Source organism: Oncorhynchus mykiss, chromosome 21, assembly GCF_013265735.2.
Source record: "Oncorhynchus mykiss isolate Arlee chromosome 21, USDA_OmykA_1.1, whole genome shotgun sequence".
NCBI lineage: Eukaryota > Metazoa > Chordata > Actinopteri > Salmoniformes > Salmonidae > Oncorhynchus > Oncorhynchus mykiss.
The window spans coordinates 36,497,401-36,518,398 of record NC_048585.1 but is presented as its reverse complement, the minus strand read 5'-3'; positions in this window follow the sequence as shown (position 1 = coordinate 36,518,398).

Sequence of the window (20,998 nt, the reverse complement as noted above, 5' to 3'; positions counted from 1 at the left end):
TGTCAGCCCTCTCCTGTACTCCCTGTTCACCCATGACTGCGTGGTCATGCACGCCTCCAACTCAATCATCAAGTTTGCAGACGACACTACAGTGGTAGGCTTGATTACCAACAACGACGAGTCGGCCTACAGGGAGGAGGTGAGGGCCCTCGGAATGTAGCGTCAGGAAAATAACCTCAACAAAACAAAGGAGATGATCGTGGACTTTAGGAAACAGCAGAGGGAGCACCCCCCTATCCACATCGACGGGACAGTAGTGGAGAGGGTAGTAAGTTTTAAGTTCCTCGGCGTACACATCACGGACAAACTGACACGTTCCACCCACACAGACAGCGTGGTGAAGAAGGCGCAACAGCGCCTTTTCAACCTCAGGTGGCTGAAGAAATTTGGCTTGTCACCTAAATCCCTCACAAACTTCTACAGATGCACAATCGAGAGCATCCTCTCGGGCTGTATCACCGCCTGGTATGGCAACTGCTCCGTCCACAACTGTAAGGTTCTCCAGAGGGTAGTGAGGTCTGCACAACGCATCACCGGGGTCAAACAACCTGCCCTCCATGACACCCGATGTCACAGGAAGGCTAAAATGATCATCAAGGACAACAACCACCCGAGCCACTGCTTTTTCACCCCGCTGTCATCCAGAAGGCGAGGTCAGTACAGGTGCATCAAAGCTGGGACCGAGAGATTGAAAAACAGCTTCTATCTCAAGGCCATCAGACTGTTGAACAGCAATCACTAACATTGAGTGGCTGCTGCTGAAGTGATAGAGTATAGCTATGTCAGCACCGACTGGGAATGCTCAACTGAGATGCAAACAATCCAGCTTTGTTCCATCATCCAACAGCTGCTTCTTCCTGGTATTGATACTTTGCCTGAACATGAGGAATTTTGAGATCTCCAGCTGCAAGACCCTGTGATATACAAGGTTATCTCTTTCATCTTCAACAAGAAACGGCCCACTAGACGTGACCTTTATGCTGTTTCTTCAAAAGTATTGTTACTGATGTAGCAGTGGGACCGCTTGATCCTAAGAGAGGGAGCTCTGTACCGTGTCATTAGGGAGAGCCACACAACCGGATATATTTCCAGTACGTCTTACCAGAGGCATTGAGACTCAAAGCAACCTTGCAGAACATCAAGGCCAAGCTAGAACTCTAGCCCAAGCCAGACAGGTGTTTTTCTGGCCTGCAATGGAGAGAGACATCAAGGAGTATGTACAATGCTGCCAGAGATAAGTTCTAACAAAGGCTCCAGAGCCAGCAGCCAGACCCCGTCAGAGATCATTAATACCTGCTCTCCCATGGAGTTGGTGTGTTTGGATTTTTGGACAGTGGAAGACCGTAAGAAGAACTCAGTTTATGTTCTGGTGGTGACTGACCGCGTCACTAAACTTGCCCAGCAGTGGTCAAGGAGGTTATCTCCTGGGGTTATGAAACTCACCAAAATGCATCTTGGACATCATCATTCACCATTCCAACAGCCTCACGCAAAAGTTCTTGGTACGACTCACTCATCAGTCTCTGCGCGGCTCAGAGCATCTGCTACTGTATTCTTGCTGCCTGTGATGCACTTCAGATCAAAGTTTGCTCAAAAGCATCCAGTTTGGGTTTTTTCATCATGATGTATGTTAACGAGTTACTATCTGTCCAGACAGTGAACTCGTTGCCCCTTAAGCCAGCGACGGAATATCTCACACACACTCCATTTCAGTGCTAGAAATTCAAGTCTGTGTACTGGATAACTTCTCTGCTACTTGCTCAGGGTCTGCTTACGAATGGTACTGTATGGGACTTGCTTCTCTGGGAAATTGACAAAGCACAGCTTCGAGACCATCCAAAGAGGTGTCCCTGAAGAGAATGAAGAGCCTCTCAAAGTCAGGGTGAAGCAGCATGACAGTTCAGAAGAGCATCCTTCAGCTTCTGGAATGCAACGACACACTCCTCAGTCCAATCCGATTGTGTTAACTTGCGGAAAATCCCACTGTTGTCCTTCTTCCCATCTCTTCTGCTTTTCTTTTGACCCCCATTAAGTACAAACAAGGGCTTAGCTATGGCAGAACAGTTAGGCATAAAATGCTGGTAATATAATTGTCACGTACGTCAGAATAATGGTTGGACCAAGCTGCACCGCGATATGGTTTCCACATAATTTATTAAAGTGAAAACTTAGTACAAAACAAATATAGAAACAAACAACGAACCGTGACTAACGAGATGCTACGTGCACTAACTCAAAACAATATCCCATAACACACAGGTGGAAAAAGGCTACCTAAATATGATCACCCATTAGAGACAACGACTACCAGCTGCCTCTAATTGGGAATCATACCAATCACCAATATAGAAAACAAAACTAAAACCCCACATAGAAAATATAAAATAGACTAACCCCCCCAGTCATGCCCTGACCTATTCCACCATAGAAAATAAAGGCTCTCTATGGTCAGGGCGTGACAATAATACTATACTCAAGAAGGATTTCAGGCTCCGCACAGAGTGAGTGCATCAGTCCACTTTCATCAGCTGATCTTGGCTCATCTTGGTAATGGCCTCCACCTTTTCAGGGTCCCCTGGCACACTGTTCTCGTTAACGATATGTGCAAGTAAATTCACTGTGGAATTTCTTGGGTGCTAGTTTGAGATTGTTGGCACGTAGACGGCTAAACACAACTTCAAGGTGCTGCAGAGCCATTTCCTCGGTGGGTGCAACGACCAAGTTGTCCAGATAGCAAAGAAGACTTGAGAAATGTAGACACTGAACAAAAATATAGACCTTCAACAGTCAACAATTTCAAAGATTTTGCTGAGTTACAGTTCATAAAAGGAAATCAGTCAGTTTAAATGAATTCATTAGGCCCTAGTCTATGGATTTTACATGACTGGGAATACAGATATGCATCTGTTGGTCACATAACTTTCAAAAAATGTATGGGCGTGGATCAGAAAACCAGTCAGTATATGGTGTGACCACCATTTCCCTTATGCAGCACGACACATCTCCTTTCCATATAGTTGATCAGGCTGTTGATTGTGGCCTGTGGAATGTTGTCCACTCCTCTTCAATGGCTGTGCAAAGTTGCTGTATTTTGGCAGGAATTGGAATACGCTGTCGTACACGTCAATCCAGAGCATCCCAAACATGCTCAACGGGTGGTGACATGTCTGGTGAGTATGCAGGCCATGGAAGGACTGGGACATTTTCAGCTTCCAGGAATTGTGCACAGTCCATCGGTGTGGTAAAGGGTGTGTACCATCCACCTGATGTAAGTGCATGACCTCAAACTCCCATCTTTCTTCCATACAATGACTATACAATGACATACTCACTAACCGACTTGCGTATAAGGCCTACTTCCTCCATATCTGTTAACACCTTCCTCAGCTTCAGGTAATGAGCAGGCAGAAGGAACCCTTCTGTATGGTAGGCGGAAGGGTTTGTTATCTATCAGGTAGATACAGTGAACATAATCCCTGGCTTCGCGGTAGTCCAGATTATGTCTTGAAGATGTCTTCATATTCAGTGATGGCTTTCACTAGCTTCTCCTTCCACTGGTCAGTCACTTGGCATCCATCTATGTCAATTTTTCTAAATCCTAAATCAGTCAGCCTTGTACGTGCTTCTGTTCAATTGGGGTTTTCCTCACCTCATTAAGGCCATGAAAGATTGTTGCATCCTCAACAGCCAAGCATATAGACAACCAGCTTCATGTTACGTCTTAGAGTGAGATGTTTATCTGAACAGTTTACTACCTTCATGGGGACACAGCCATCTCCCCACATAGACGTTATAACTCTACCCACAAGTATGGGTACTTGTGACAATGGCAAAGTTGGGAAGTTTAACACAGACTAAGTGCTCAGTCTTGGGAAGAAGAGTCACAGCTTGAGTGAGCTTCACGGTCCCAATCTTGTCATCAACTTCATGTCCCTTCCATCTTGTGACACTTGAAAATTGCTCATCCTCTGGTGAGGGAGTCTGGCCATCACCAGTTCCAGAATTGGTCAGTGCCCTTTATCTCATGCAGTAGATGCTTAATGACATTTGATCCCAGGATAAAATCATTGTGCCTTCCAGGGACAACTAGGGTGGTCACTTTAACATCAATCCCATAGATTTTCATCTCCAAGTCATCTACAAGAGGCCTTCTTCCCCCCATAACCCACTAACGAGTGGCCTGATAATACTGAGTAAGGGCACCTGCTTCCAAAGGTCTCTGTAACAGTATAGCTTCCGTCCCTCTCCTCGCCCCTACCTGGGCTCGAACCAGGGACCCTCTGCACACATCGACAACAGCCACCCTCGAAGCATCATTACCTATCGCGCCACAAAAGCCACGGCCCTTGCAGAGCAAGGGGAACAACTACTTCAAGGTCTCCGAGCGAGTGATGTCACCGATTGAAATGTTATTAGCGCGCACCCCGCTAACTAGCTAGCCATTTCACATCTGCACAGTGATTTCACTCAATCTACAGTCCATAGATTCAATGTCAAGCATGCCCCTTTAAGCTGCACTTTCCCATGTAAAACCTCAACCTCTTGTCAATCTAACGTAACATTTTTCTGTTTTTTTTTATATTTTTCATCAGTGCACAAACTCACGTTTTCTTTCTTGGCGGCAGACAATTGAACACTCACATTTACCACTTTCACCTGTGGGCGTGTCAGTTTAACGGTTACTGCTGTGGTGGGTTTCTCTGCTACTGTGTAGCCCATTGGGATTGGCATAGATTTCCTCTTGTTTTGAACAATTTGACTTCCAATGATCTGGGGGAAATCACCAGAGGCATAGGTTCCCATGTCACAGTGCATCACAGTGGAGTGATCTGTTGAGCCACAAACCCTGCATTCCCTACGCCTGAAGGGCTGGGCAGGGAAAGATGGCGCCTTGGCTTGTGTCTGTGAAACCATTACAGGTGGTATGCTCTTCTCTAAGGTACGCTCAAGCAGGTGAATGAGCCTCTCGGTACTTGCAGTCTGCCCATCTTGTCTGGCGTCTGATGTGAGATAACTGTCACTGCACGCACCAGCGTCAGCCCAGCCTTCAAATGGAGCTGTACTTACTTGCTTTGCTTGCTTACTTGCTTACTTGCTTACTTGCACGGAGGCTTGTTGTGAGAGGCTCATGTTCATAGGTTCTCTTCTGTACTTCATTCGCAGTCCCAATTCTCGGCTGACTTGTATTGGAATACTGCTGCCAGCTGGGGGTCAGTACACTGTTATGTTCAAATCTCTGTTGGTAAACATGTTTATGTTTGTTAAATATAAACATCCCTCTCAATACATCGTTTAAATGAAATAAATGAAACCAGAAATGAAATGTACTGCAGTTCCACTTTTCGCCACATGGCGATATGAGTAACTCAATAATGTAAACAGTCTCCAGAGCAATAATGCCGCAGTGATTGAGCTGACATTGCTCAGCGATGAATCCAGGTCTAGAAGGCACCAATGTAGCCGGTACTGTACAACTGCACCGCCGTAGCTCTGCGTTGTGTGTGTGATGGATTGGGACCGAAGACGTGGACTTCAGAGATCAGGCTGTTTTAATGTATCAGAATCCATCCAAAAGAAAATAAAACATTTGTAGAGCACAAATATGTTCGGCCAAGTTGTCGCCTCTCTCTACACACAATACAAAGGACAGGGATCAGTCAAGGAGATAGCCATCATTCACACATATAAAAGATTAGCAAGCTTGTTAATATCATCCTGCAAAATACAATTATAACTGAAATCTTGACCACAACCTTGAGTAAACACCAAATATACACCAATATTCATGAACAAAATACTGTGTGTCGTGACGTTTGTGCTTATTGCATACATTTTTTCTGAAGAAAAATATGCCGACCTCTCTTAGTGCATGAAAAGGACTTGAACACGAGCATGCAAGGCCAAACGTAAGTATGCGCTCCCCTATTCCCCAGGATGCAGGCATGCATAAAAACAACTCAACATGCTTTATGAATACAGTGCATTCAGAAAGTGTTCAGACCCCTTGACCTTTTCCACATTTTGTTACGTTACAGCCATATTCTAAAATGGAACAAATCGTTTTTCCATCAATCTACACACACAATACCCCATAATGACAAAAAATGTTGCAAATGTTTAAAAAAAAAATAGTATGTAACTAGGGAAAGGGGCTTACCTAGTCACTTGTACAACTGAAATGTGTCTTCCCCAATTTAACCCAACCCCTCTGAATCAGAGAGGGTGCGGGGGGCTGCCAAATATCACATTTACATAAGTATTCAGACTCTTTACTCAGTACTTTGGTGAATCACCTTTGGCAGCGATTACAGCCTTGAGTCTTCTTGGGTATGATGCTACAAGCTTGGCACACCTATATTTGGTTTCTCCCATTCTTCTCTCCAGATCAGGTTGGATGGGAAGCGTCACTGCACAGCTATTTTCAGGTCTCTCCAGAGATCTTCGATCGGCTTCAAGTCCGGGCTCTGGCTGGGTCACTCAAGGACATTCAGAGACTTGTCCTGAAGAAACTCTTGCGTTGTCTTGGCTGTGTGCTTAGGGTCGTTGTCCTGTTGGGAGGTGAACCTTTGCCCCAGTCTGAGGTCCTGAGTGCTCTGGAGCAGGTTTTCATCAAGGATCTCTCTGTACTTTGCTCCTTTCATCTTTCCCTCAATCCTGACTAGTCTCCCAATCCCTGCTGCTAAAAAACATCCCCACAACATGATGCTGCCAACACCGTAGGGATGGTGCCAGGTTTCCTCCAGACGTGACGATTAGCATTCAGGCCAAAGAGTTCAATCTTGGTTTCATCAGACCAGAGAATCTTGTTGCTCATGGTCTGTCCTTCAGGTGCCTTTTAGCAAACTCCAAGCGGGCTGTCATGTGCCTTTTATTGAGGAGTGGCTTCCGTCTAGCCACTCTACCATAAAAGCCTGATTGGTGGAGTGCTGTAGAGAATGTTGACCTTCTGGAAGATCCTCCCATCTCCACAGAGGAACTCTGGAGCTCTGTCAGAGTGAGCATTGGGTTATTGGTCCCCTCCCTGACCGAGACCCTTCTCCCACGATTGCTCAGTTTGGCTGGGCGGCCAGCTCTAAGAAGAGTCTTGGTGGTTCCAAACTTCTTCCATTTAAGAATGATGGAGGCCACTGTGTTCTTGGGGACCTTCAATGCTACAGAAATGTTTTGGTACCCTTCCCCAGATCTGTGCCGACACAATCCTGTCTCTGAGCTCTACGGTCAATTCCTTCGACCTCATGGCTTGGTTTTTGCTCTGACATGCACTGTCAACTTTGGGACCTTCTATAGCCAGGTGTGTAATTTTTCAAATCTTGTCCAAATCAAGATGAGATGTTTCTACAAGGTTGATCAATGGAAACAGGATGCACCTGAGCTCTATTTCAATTCTCATAGCAAAGGGTCTGAATACTTATGTAAGTAAGGTATTTCTGTTTTTCAAAAAAACTGTTTTACTTTGTCGCTACGGGGTATTGTGTGTAGATTGAGGGGGAAAATAATATAATCCATTTTAGAATAAGGCTGTAATGTAACAAAATGTGGCTAAAGGGCAAAAGGGTCCGAATACTTTCCGAATAAACTGTATATGGTGTGGACAGTACAGCGCCTTCAGAAAGTATTCACACTGCTGACTTTTTGTGTTATACTGAATTTAAAATGGATTACATTTAGATGTAGCATCCTGACTGAATTCTGGGAGTCTTTAGTGGTTCCGGTAGCAAGGCCCTTACCTGGGTATACAGCAACTGTCTCGAAGCCATTCTGTCAACATGTATTGTATGTAACCACTCAAATTCATACAACCTGCTACGGACGCAAGCACTGACTTATATTCACTTTGTCCCATTCTTTAATCTTGTCTGGGATACATATTTAGTTAAGACAACAGTATGACATACATGAATAAAAAAAAAACTAATTTTGGACATGAGACTTGCATTTATTTTAGACCTTTTAAATCATAAGCTCTAAGTGTATTTGTCTGGTTTATGATAACTGCAGTTAGTCCATTATTTAGCCAGCCAAATGTAAAACACAGTGTTTACACTTAGCTAGCTAGCTAACCAACTAGGCAGTTATCAAAGACACTCACTCAGTTACTTACCATACTTTTCTGACCAACCTCGGCTGACTCCTCCTTGCCTACTCCCATCTAAAGGTTTCTAGGTTCAAAACAATATGGCTGTAGTCCAGTGCATTGTCAAAAGAAACACACACACACTGCTTCGGATGGAGCCAGATAGTCAATGGCTCAGCATTGCAAAAGTACTCACCTGAATCGAAGTCAAGGCTGGACAACTTTCTATAAAATATTTAAGGTGCACGTGCAACCCAGAAGCATATAATAGATTATATCTCCAATTTAAAATGTCGGATTGAAAAATAAAATCATACATACACATGCACTGTTTTTTTTTATTTTTTATAAAACATGGTCAAAATGTACCTATTTCGATTTAGAAAAAATACAATTTAAATGTACTTGATAAAATCTTGAATTTGGCCTTTCCTATTATAGCCCACAGAAACAAAATGAATAACGCATTCATAAATGCCAAAAAAAAGACAGTCCAAAAATAAATCATAAGAAATAAGGTTTTGAAGTGTCTGTCTAATATGCAGGGAATATTTTTGGTCATGTAGTGTATGTGGACACCTGCTCAACGAACATCTCATTCCAAAATCATGGACATTAATATGGAGTTCGTCCCCCCTTCGCGGCTATAACAGCCTCCACTCTTCTGGGAAGGATTTCCACTAGATGTTGGAACATTCCTGCAGGGACTTGCTTCCATTCAGCCAGCAGTGCATTAGTGAGGAAAGGCACTGATTTTGGGGGATTAGGCCTGGCTTACAGTTGGCATTCCAGTTCGTTCCAATGGTGTTCGATGGGGTTGAGGTCAGGGCTGTGCGCAGATCAGTCAAGTTCTTCCACACCGATCTTGACAAACCATTTCTCTATGGACCTCGCTTTGTGCACGGGGGCATTGTGTTAGAGTTGCGTAAATTTGTATCTGGTATCAGGATAAATATAGCAATGAGTCACCGATTGTATACTATGTATTTTTTATTAGCTAAGTAATAAATGGCAAATGCAACTTTCATATATACGGGCTCACTGTAATACCACGCAGGGCAGAACAGGGAACTGACAGGATGTATGTAAACAGTGTTCTTATACAGTGATGGACATAGTTCCAACCCGTCTGTTGGCATATCACAGTAGAGGCTGGGCGTGGTTTAAACATGCTCAGCCTATCGCAGGCGCTCAGGCGGGTCCCCACCTCTTGGCGCTTCTTGGAGTCCTCCCTCCGTCGATGTATAGATTCTTACTGTTCTGGTATCGCAGCCTAGTTATAACAGTTGCTCAGTTCCTGCTATTGTGTTGTTCAGTATTTTTCCATCTCAGTTAAACCTCGTGATGACCACCCCTCCCTATCACAACTTTGTAAGATATAGCAAGTCACACCATGTGCTCAATATTGTTACATACAAACACAAGGATAAAGGATATCCTTACAAACACAAGGATAAAGCATCTGCTGGGCTGTTTTCTACAGTTTTGCAACATGCAGTTCTTGTCACACACACAAACAGGCAAGTAGCAAGCAGTTGTTTAATCTCATAATGATGCTCCAATGCACAAATGCAGATACCTCACACAACCAACATCAGATAATATTTAATCATATATATGGTAATGGCTATAATGTAAAACACAGGATCCCACAATTGTCATGCTGAAACAAGAAAGGGCCATCCCCAAACTGTTGCCATAAAGTTGGAAGCACAGAATCGTCTAGAATGTCATTGAATGCCGTAGCGTTAAGATTTCCCCTCACTGGAACTAAGGTGCCTAGCCCGAACCATGGAAAACAGCCCCAGACCATTATTCCTTCTCCACAAAACTTCACAGTTGGCACTATGCATTCGGGCAGGTAGCGTTCTCCTGGCATCCACCAAATGCAGATCCATCCATCGGACTGCCATATGGTTGAGCGTGAATCATCACTCAAGAGAGTGCATTTCCACTGCTCCAGAGTCCATTTACTGCGAGCTTTACACCACTCCAGCCGACGCTTGGCATCGTACATGGTGATCTTAGGCTTGTGTGTGGCTGCTCGGCCATGGAAACCCATTTAGTGAGGCTCCCGACGAACAAATCTTGTGCTGACGTTGCTTCCAGAGGCAGTTTGGAAGTTGGTAGTAAGTGTTTCAACTGAGGACAGACGCACTTCACTCGGCGATCACGTTCTGTGAGCCTATGTGGCCAACCACTTCGCTGCTGAGCCAATGTTAGTCCTAGACGTTTCCACTTTACAACAACAGCACTTACAGTTGACAGGGGCATCTCTAGCAGGGCAAAAATTTGACTAACTGACTTGCTGGAAAGGTGGCATCCTACTGTATGACTGTGCCATGATGGAAGTCACTGAGCTTGAAACTAATTACTGCCAATGTTTGTCTATGGAGATTGCATGGCTTTGTGTTCAATTTTATACACCTTTCAGCAACGGGTCAATCAATCAATCAAATTTATTTTATATAGCCCTTCGTACATCAGCTGATATCTCAAAGTGCTGTACAGAAACCCAGCCTAAAACCCCAAACAGCAAGCAATGCAGGTGAAGAAGCACGGGTTCAACGGGTGTGGTTGAAATCGCCAAATCCACTAATTTGAAGGGGTGTCCACATACTTGTGTATATAGTTCTACTAAATTTCCATCAACATGTTAAAATGTGCAACGAGAGAGGAAAAAAAAATATTTCTAGATCACCTGTACTCCACACACAGAGCTCTATCACACAGAGTACAAAGCTCTCCCTCCATTCGGTAAATACGACCCCAACTTTATCCTCCTGATTCCTGCTTAAAAGCAAAAATTAAAGCAGGAAGCACTAGTGACTCGGGCTCTAAAACAAGTAGTCAGATGAAGCAGATGCTAAACTACAGGACTGTTTTGCTAACATGTTCCCGGGATTCTTCCGATGGCATTGAGGAGTACACCACATCAGCTTTATCAACAACTGCATCGAGGACGTCATCCCCACAGTGACTGTACGTACATACCCCAACCAGAAGCCATGGATTACAGACAACATTCGCACTGAGCTAAAGGGTAGAGCTGCCACTTTCAAGGTGCGGGACTCTAACCCAGAAGCTTACAAGAAATCCTGCTATGCCCTGCGACGAACCATCAAACAGGCAAAGCGTCAATACAGGGCTAAGATTGAATCAAACTACACCGGCCCCGACGCTCGTCTTATGTGGCAGGGCTTACAAACTATTACAGACTACAAAGGGAAGCACAGCCGCGAGCTGCACAGTAACCTACCATACCATACGAGCTAAATCACTTCTATGCTTGCTTCGAGGCAAGCAACACTGATGCATGCATGAGAGCATCAGCTGTTCCGGACGACTGTGTGATCACGCTCTCCGTAGCCGACGTGAGTAAGACCTTTAAACAGGTCAACATACACAAGGCTGCGGGGCCAGACGGGTTACCAGGAAGTGTGCTCTGGGCATGTGCTGACCAACTGGCAGGTGTCTTCACTGACATTTTCAACATGTCCCTGATTGAGTCTGTAATACCAACATGTTTCAAGCAAGCCACCATAGTCCCTGTGCCCAAGAACACAAAGGCAACATGCCTAAATGACTACAGACCCGTAGCACTCACGTCCGTGGCCATGAAGTGCTTTGAAAGGTCGGTAATGGCTCACAACACCATTATCCCAGAAACACGAGACCCACTCCAATTTGCATACCGTCCAAACAGATCCACAGATGATACAATCTCTATTGCACTCCACACTGCCCTTTCCCAACTGGACAAAAGGAACACTTATGTGAGAATGTTATTAATAGACTACAGCTCAGCATTCAACACCATAGTACCCTCAAAGCTCATCACTACGCTAAGGATCCTGGGACTAAACACCTCCCTCTGCAGCTGGATTCTGGACTTCCTGATGGGCCGCCCCCAGTTGGTGAGGGTAGGTAGCAACACATCTGCCACACTGATCCTCAACACTGGAGCACCGCAGGGGTGCGTGCTCAGTCCCCTCCTTTACTCTCTGTTCACACACGACTGCATGGCCAGGCACAACTCCAACACCATCATTAAGTTTGCAGACAACAGTGGTAGGCCTGATCACAGACAACAGCCTATAGGGAGGTCAGAGTGGCCGGGTGGTGCCAGAATAACAACCTATCCCTCAATGTAACCAAGACTAAGGAGATGATTGTGGACTACAGGAAAAGGAGGACCGAGCATGCCCCCATTCTCATCGACGGGGCTGTAGTGGAGCAGATCGAGAGCTTCAAGTTACTTGGTGTCCACATTAAAAACAAACTAGAATGGTCCAAACACACCAAGACAGTCATGAAAAGAGGGCACAACAAAGCCCATTCCCCGTCAGTAAACTAAAAAGATTTGGCATGGGTCCTGCGATCCTCAGAAGTTTCTACAGCTGCAACATCGAGAGCATCCTGAGTGGTTACATCACTGCCTGGTACGGCAATTGCTCGGCCTCTGACCGCAAGGCACTACAGAAGGTAGTGCGTACGGCCCAGTACATCTCTGGGGCTAAGCTGCCTGCCATCCAGGACCTCTACACCAGGCGGTGTCAGAGGAAGGCCCTAACAATTGTCCAAGACCCCAGCCACCCCAGTCATAGACTGTTCTCTCTCCTACCGCATGGCAAGCGGTACCGGAGTGCAACGTCTAGGACAAAAAGGCTTCTTAACAATTTTTACCCCCAAGCCATAAGACTCCTGAACAGGTAATCAAATGGCTACCCAGACTATTTGCATTGTGAGCCCCCCCAACCCCTCTTTTTACGCTGCTGCTACTCTGTTTATCATATATGCATAGTCACTATAACTATACACTTATTTACATACTACCTCAAATCAGCCTGACTAACCGGTGTCTGTATGTAACCTCGCTACTTTTATAGCCTCGCTACTGTATATAGCCTGTCTTTTTTTACTGTTGTTTCATTTCTTTACCTACCTATTGCTCACCTAATACCTTTTTTGCACTATTGGTTAGAGCCTGTAAGTAAGCATTTCACTGTAAGGTCAACACCTGTTGTACTCGGCGCATGTGACAAGTAAACTTTGATTTGATGCATAAGAAAGCTCAGAAAATATTAAAGTTTTTTTTAATAGATATTTACCCTCTTTTTTGGGGTTAGGCACAAAACGACCTCCATACTTTAACCAGTACTGGTCACCTTCAGATGAGTCCCGTGACACTTGTTGGGTCATAGAGCAAAACGGAGAACACTGCCATGTCCGTGAGAGTCCCCCCTTTCCATAGAGTGGTCATAATAATTAGGCCAAACCGTTCGGACGCTAAAGATGTTCGGACGCTAAAGATGTTTTTGCGAGAAGACCGATTTTCAGGATCTCATGGTCTGACAAACACCGCTGTAGCTTGGATACCTTCCACTGTATATGCGGAAGGCCACCATAGATGGCTGTAGTGGATTGAGATGCAGCCCATGCAAAAAAAACATCCCCAGCTTAAACTGATGCATTTTTATGGTGAACTTTTTTACTATGTTACTTAGATAAATAGAACGAGTCGAGTCAAGTCCAAGTCATGTATTCTAAGATCAAGTCAAATCAAGATTTTTCAAGTCAAGTAAAAAAAAGTAATCTATACAGGCAATGACTTGTTCAACTATAAATCTTTGTCTATTTATTGAGGCTACCTGACAGCCCTTTTCATTATTTTGTCCACAACATGTAATAATGAATTGTTACAAATTCCAAATGCAAGCTTTAAAAATAAATGATACATTTCAAGCAGCAATTTTGACTTATCAAAATACCTATTGCCTTATCTATGCTAGTAATTGTTGCTTGAAACCCCATTGCAGGTGAGCTTGCAAAGTAAACAGTTCATATTCTTGATCACCAAACAATTTGTAGAGCTGCATATTAATTTATGGCAATCCAGATCTCCCTACAATTTGACGTTTGCGCTCGACCTGACCTACGTTGATTGACAGTTTGCTGGTCCAATCAGAGAGCCGAGTGAGCCACAAAACGCTGACAAAACATTACATAACCTGGCCAGATAATTTCAAAGTCAGTCTCAAGTTAGTCGACTCCTGAGTCTTGGGGCTCAAAATCAAGTCTCAAGTTATTTTATTTTCTATCAAGTTGAGTCTCAAGTCATCAGATTTGTGACTCAAGGTCATACTTGAGTCCAAGTCATGTGACTTGAGTCCACTCTTTTGGTGACCAGTGTCCAATGACTATGTACATAGAGCAGCAGTCACTAAGGTGCAGGGTAGAGTACTGGGTGGTAGCCGGATAGTAACAGCGTGTTCAGTGCAGTTTACTGGGCGGAGGCCGGCTAGTGGTGACTGTTTAACGGTCTGATGGTCTGGAGATAAACAGCTTCTATCAGTCTCTTGGTCCCAGCTTTGATGCACCGGTACTGTCTCCACCTTCTAGATGGTAGCGGGGTGAACAGGCCGTGTCTCAGATGGCTGGGATCCTTGATGATCTTCTTGGCCTTCCTGTGACACCGGGTGCTGTTGATGACCTGAAGGGCAAGCAGCATGCCCCTGGTGTTGCGTTGGGTTGACTGCATCACCCTCTGGAGAGCCCTACGGTTGCGGGAGGTGCAGTTGCCGTACCAGGCGCTGATACAACCAGGCCGAATGCTCTCGATGGTGCATCTGTAGAAGTTTGAGGGTCTTAGGGGCCAAGACAAATTTCCTCAGGAGGAAATTGAAGAGGCGCTGTTGCACCTTCTACTTCACGCCGTCAGTTTGAACATACCATTTCAGCTCCTCAGTGATATGCATGCCGAAGAATTTAAAGCTTCTGACCCTCTCCACTGTGGCACCGTCGATGTTAGATGGTGACGTGCTCTCTCTGCTGTGTCCTCTAGCCATGATCAGCTCCTTCATTTTGTTGACGTTGAGAGAGAGGTTTTTTCCTGGCACCACTTGGATAGGGTTCTAACCTCCTTCGTGTAGGCTGTCCCGTCATTGTTGGTAATCAGGCTTACTGTTGTGTCATCCGAAAACTTGATGATTGAATTGGAGATGTGCGTGGCCGCACAGTTAAGGGTGAACAGGGAGTACAGGAGGGGGCTGATTATGCACACCTGTGGAGCCCATGTGTTGAGGATCAGCGTAGCGGAGGTGTTGTTGCCTACCTTCCCCACCTGGGGTTGGCCAGTCAGGAAGTCTAGGACCCAGTTGCACAGGGCTGGGTTCAGATCCAGGGCCCTGAGCTTAGTGATGAGCTTGGAGTGCACGATAGTGTTGAGCTGTAGTCAGTAAACAGCATTCTTACATATGCATTTCTCTTGTCTAGGTGGGATAGGGCAGTGTGGAGTGCAATGGCAATTGCGTCGTCCATGGATTTGTTGGGGCGGTATGCGAATTGTAGTGGGTCTAGGGTGTCTGGTAAGGTGGAGGTGATAGCCTCTCAAAGCAAGCACTTCATGATGACAGACATGCTACATTTAGTTCTATCTGATAGACATTTAGTTCTTTCTCCCTGTCCGTCCGATGGATGTATGCCCTTTAACCTATGCCCTGTTCAGAAACAACCCTTCATTCACAAAAGAGGAAGAGTGAAGAGAGAAGAGTTTGAATGCTTATTTACTGGAGAAAATAAAGAGAATACGAGGAAAGGACAGAGCGAGAAAAGGAGAGTGGCACGGCACGGATGGCCTAAGCCGCCAAACCCAGAGTGGACTGGCTTCAGGAAAACATTTGCACCTAAACACATTGAAACAATGCCATTGTTTGCGGGTTTCAAGTGTTGTGTATTCCACATTAATTTATTTATTTTTTTTATCCCTTGAAAGGGAAATCAAGGTTGCTTGATCAACGGTGCACATGCACAGTGACGCCCTGGGTATTGCAAACTGAGAATTCATTCTACGCTAACACTTTTTTGCACTATTTTTTATTTATTTTTTGTCATGTAGCAGAGCGACTTAGGGTTAAGTGCCTTACTCAAGGGCATATCAGATTTTTCACCTAGCGGGCTAAGGGATTTGAGCCAGCAACCTTTGGGTTACTGGCCCTATGCTCTTAACCGCTAGGCTACCTGCTGCTCCTGCTCCGCCATCACATCGCTTGTTCCCCTGGCCTCAGCGCCAGTATTAAGAAACAGGCAATGTGAGTGGTTCCCTCAAAACATTTCAACATGGAAATAGCTGTTCTAACATTCAGCCTAAAGTAGGAGCAAATGTGGGGTGTTCAATGTAGGCTTGCATTCCATGAGACTTTTAATAAAAAACATTCAGTGCTTGACATTAACCTGCTTGACATTGATGCAAGAAACCACTTTACAAAATAAAAATTATTATTATTCCCATACCATTATTACAGAGAATCAGACAAATTATGCTACCCTCTGCCTATTGGCTACTTAGTTTATTCAAGGACATCTCAAAATACAACACTGTCTCTTGAAGACATACAAAAAGCTCTTTGCCTGACTCGCTTTTCAAAAATGGCTGCTCATGTAGGAAGCAACCACTCCCCATTTTTTACACAAAATGTGCTATAACTGGACTAATAACTCATTAATTAGCAAATAGTATCAACAAATGTGCACAGGTTCCTACATGCAGTTCTAGTTTTGATTTCAAAACAAGCAGATCTACTCAAGACTGCTCATGCTGTGAACGGCACATATCCATATATGGCCATGGCTATTTGCATACAGGTCTACTGCAGCGCTGATTGGTTATGGAAAGTATAGGCCTGGGCGATGCGCTTGGTTCATTGATTGTGCAGGGCGGCTTACAAGAGTCAGCCTAAATTATAGTGAATTTGTATTTGATTTTGAATAGGCTCGTAATAGGGAAATGTTTATATTTGCATTATGAATAGGCTGACACGTTACCTTTTTACCCACAGAATCTCTCACCACTGTGTGTTTCCAACTCTTACTCTTTCCCCTTCAAACCTTTCGAGTGCACAGAGGGGCTGTCAACAGTTTAATTAAATATATTTTGTTGTGAAAACATGTTACTATCGATGTTCCAGAACAGATTTTACTTGGTTTATAAATTAAGCACTGGGAAGCTTCAGCAAAAGGGTTGGAGAGGCCATGAGCGGAATATCACCTATTGCGCAGCAAGAGGCTGCAGGCTCCTCAAACAGTGGTTGATGCATGGAGTTAAATAACCAGAGTAGTCTACCCAGCATGATTGAAAAACGAACTGGCATGAAAACAGCCTCCATTTGCTATTTGAGTGCATACAGGTCTTTTTTCCCCCTGTTCCTGCCCATTTGATAATGGGCCATTCTAAATCAAAAACATTTTCTACAGTACATATTAGTAAAGACAAGATTTAAATTGAGAATAGTCTGATGGGTGAAAATATGATCACTTAATGAGAGACCAGCGTCTGCAGCCTGAGGCAAGGAACAGAGCACAAGCTTTTTTTGAGACTCAAATCATCACTAGCCTATATTCGCATCATGCAACCCATCATGCAGTGCCTTCAGAAAGTATTCACACCCCTTGACTTTTTCCATATTTAGTTGTGTTACAGCCTGAGTTTAAAATGTATACAATTTTGATAGTGTCACTGGCCTACACACAATACACCATAATGTCAAAGTAGAATTTCATTTTTACAAATTAATGAAAAGCTGAAATGTCTTGAGTCAATAAGTATTCAACCCCTTTGTTATGGCAATTAGGCTACTGTGCAGTCTACAATACATACTGTAGTTAACATGGGAAAGTGCCTAACTCATTATAAAAGGGAGAGCAGGCCCGTTGAGAGCAGGCCCGTTGGGGAGGAAGGAGTAGGCTGTCCTTGTAAATAGGAATTTGTTCTTAACTGATTCCATGTGTTATTTCATAGTTGTGATGTCTTCACTATTATTCTACAAATGTAGAAAATAGTAAAAATATAGAAAAATACTGGAATGAGTAGGTGTGTCCAAACATTTCACTGGTACCTGCTGCAACAGAAAATGATGGTCGACAGTACAGTACTGGGCTATTTATGGGGAAAGAGTAGGCTGTCCTTGTAAATAAGAATTTGTTCATAACTGACGTGCCTAGTTAAATAAAGGTTACATTAAGAGCATAACATCTCTGCACCCTAATTTTCTAAATCTTCTCTAACCAACACCCAAATGGAGATTTAAGTGAAATATAAACATCCGCATTTGAATGTCCTTTGTTCTCATTATTTTATTTTATTAACGAAAGCATAAAGATGTTGATGAAGAAATACTGCACTGCTGTTTTGAGTTAAAAATGTAACACTTTAGAGTACTTAAGCATCGAATACATTTCAAGTTGAGGGATTTTCACAACAGTAGCCTGGTTATAAAAAGTCTATTGTCCTGCTAATAGCAAACATTTGCATGACACCTCCTACAGTTGTGATGTCTTTAATATTATTCTACAATGTAGAAAATAGTAAAAATATAGAAATATCTTTGAATGAGTAGGTATCCAAACTTTTGACTGGTACTTCCTTAATTAATTTGATTAATATTACCATGTTTCTATTACATGAAAAACCAAAAACCCTCTGAGTTTCTGCTAGGATGGAACGGAAAATATGGTGCTGTACAATGTGATGTCCGGCAGTACAGTACGGGGCTATTTTGCTAAAGAATCAGTGTCGTGCTTATCTCAGAGCAGCACGAAACAGTACTAAAATAGTTGTAGGCTTTTGCTTCTAACTTCAACATTCTCCTTAAATAAATAAGACCTACACCATTTTTAACAGTATATCTAAAAATAGTTTGATGTGACTCTCCGCCAAAAAATGTAATTTAGAGGATTGGAGGACTCTGTATTAATATCTAAGGGGCATTTTCCGTTAGATATTCTCAGATATTTTCACGGATCCTAAGGGGCTTTTATATCATTCTACATGAATTAATAATAAATCTCTTTGTTCAAAAAGTAACAACATTTTCGAGATTTCGTTTTCATTTAACCTAGAATGAGCGAGAAAAAGGCAATTCCTGAACATGGGGCGAGACATTCTCACTAATTTGTAAATAAAGCCTAGCTCGGCTATTATACAATTCTTTAGTAAAAGTTGACTAGTCTATTGTTCAGCTAAAAGCCCATCCTGCTATGCTTGTGAAAAACTAATAATAATACTTTTCCCTCTTTCCACGTTAAAGATTCCAATAGACAAAGTGTTTTTAGCCATAATTGGCCCCAACCACAATTAATACATTTGGGCACAGTCGATAGCATGCTGGACTTTTGGCTAGAATGTTGAGGGTTTTAAACCTGCTCCCTGCCTGCTATAATGAATGAGTTTGATACACCTGGTATTGGATGTGGCTGAATAAAAACTTGTTAAAACTTCTTATTTCATGAAAGGGGTTGCAGTCTGTGAAGCGTTCATCCATGTATACGGACGGTTAAGAGTATACCGTAATTTCCAGACTATAAACCGCTACTTTATTCCCACGCGGCTAATTTATGGATTTTTCCCACTTTCACAAGATTCATGCCGCCAAAAAACTGAGCACCGTCACATAATGTGATGTAAATGGAGCGCGCTCAAACTTCCCATCATTCTGATTACGGTAGTAATTTTGTCACCTGGCAAAGACACGTAGAAATGCATATGATGCAGCTTTCAAGTTGAAGGCGATCGATCTGGCTGTTGGAAAAGGAAATAGAGCTGCTGCACGGGAGCTTGGCCTTAATGAGTCGATGATAAGACGTTGGAAACAGCAGCGTGAGGAACTGACTCAGTGCAAAAAGACAACAAAAGCTTTGAGGGAAGAAAAGCAGATGGCCCAAAGTATTTGCAGCCACTCGACATCAGTGTAAATCGTGCATTTAAGGTGGCGCTCCTTGTTCAGTGGGAGGCTTGGATAACAAGTGGGGAGAAATCCTTCACTAAAACGGGCCGCATGCGAAGAGCAACTTATGGTCAAGTCTGTCAGTGGGTCCTGACAGCGTGGAGCATTGTCAAAAAATCCACTATCATCAACGGGTTTCGAAAGGCTGGACTGCTGCGTGTTGAAGGGGCAGCATGAGCTCAGCGGGGTATTTGCCTCCGGATGAAAGTGACGAGAGCGACAATGAAAACGATCCAACATCGGATGAAGCAATTCTGAGGCTATTCAACTCCGACACCGAAGGAGATGACTTCAGTGGTTTCAGTGCACAGGAGGAGGAAGATAGTGACCAATGACTTTCTTGGTAGGCTACCGTTTAATTTTTGTTACAAGCCATGTTTCGTTTAAAGGCTGTGTAAAGTTAATTTGTTTCAATGTACCGGTAGGCACCTGCAGCTTATAGACATGTGCGGCTTATTTATGTACAAAATACATATTTTTTAATAATTCAGTGGGTGCGGTTTATATTCAGGTGCACTTAATAGTCCAGCAATTACGATAGCTACAGTTTCAGATATTTAAGGTTTCTAATTTTGCCAAAGTTGTTTTCATTTCAAGTTGAAGCTTGCTGTTATCTAGCTAGCTAAGCAGAGAAACGCAAATTCCATCGCTCCACCATCCCCTTCCTTGGTTACATCATCACTGCAGGGAATGTACAGATGGATTCCGGGAAGGTGAGAGCGGTGGGTAGACTGGCCCCAGCCTATGTCCAGAGTGCAGCTGCAACTTTTCCTGGGATTTGCCAACTTCGATCGCCACTTTACCCTGGCTTCCCCAGTCTGTACTCACCTCTCCCAAGATTCAGTTCACAATGTCCCCAGCGTTCTGCCCTGGACCTCAATTTACATCCCTGCGCCTTCTTCTCCCATCACCTCAATGCCACAGAGAGGAACTAGCGTTGGAGGAGTGGAGACACTGGTTGGAGAGGGCGGAACATCAGTTCATTGTGTGGATGGACCACAAGCACCTGGAATATCTCCTCACCGCCAAGCATCTCAATTCCTGACAAGCTAGATGGGCCCTGCTTTCCACCTAGTTTAATTTCTCCCTCTCCTACCGACCAGGATCCAAGTACATGAAGCCGGATGCGCTGTCAGGCCGCTAT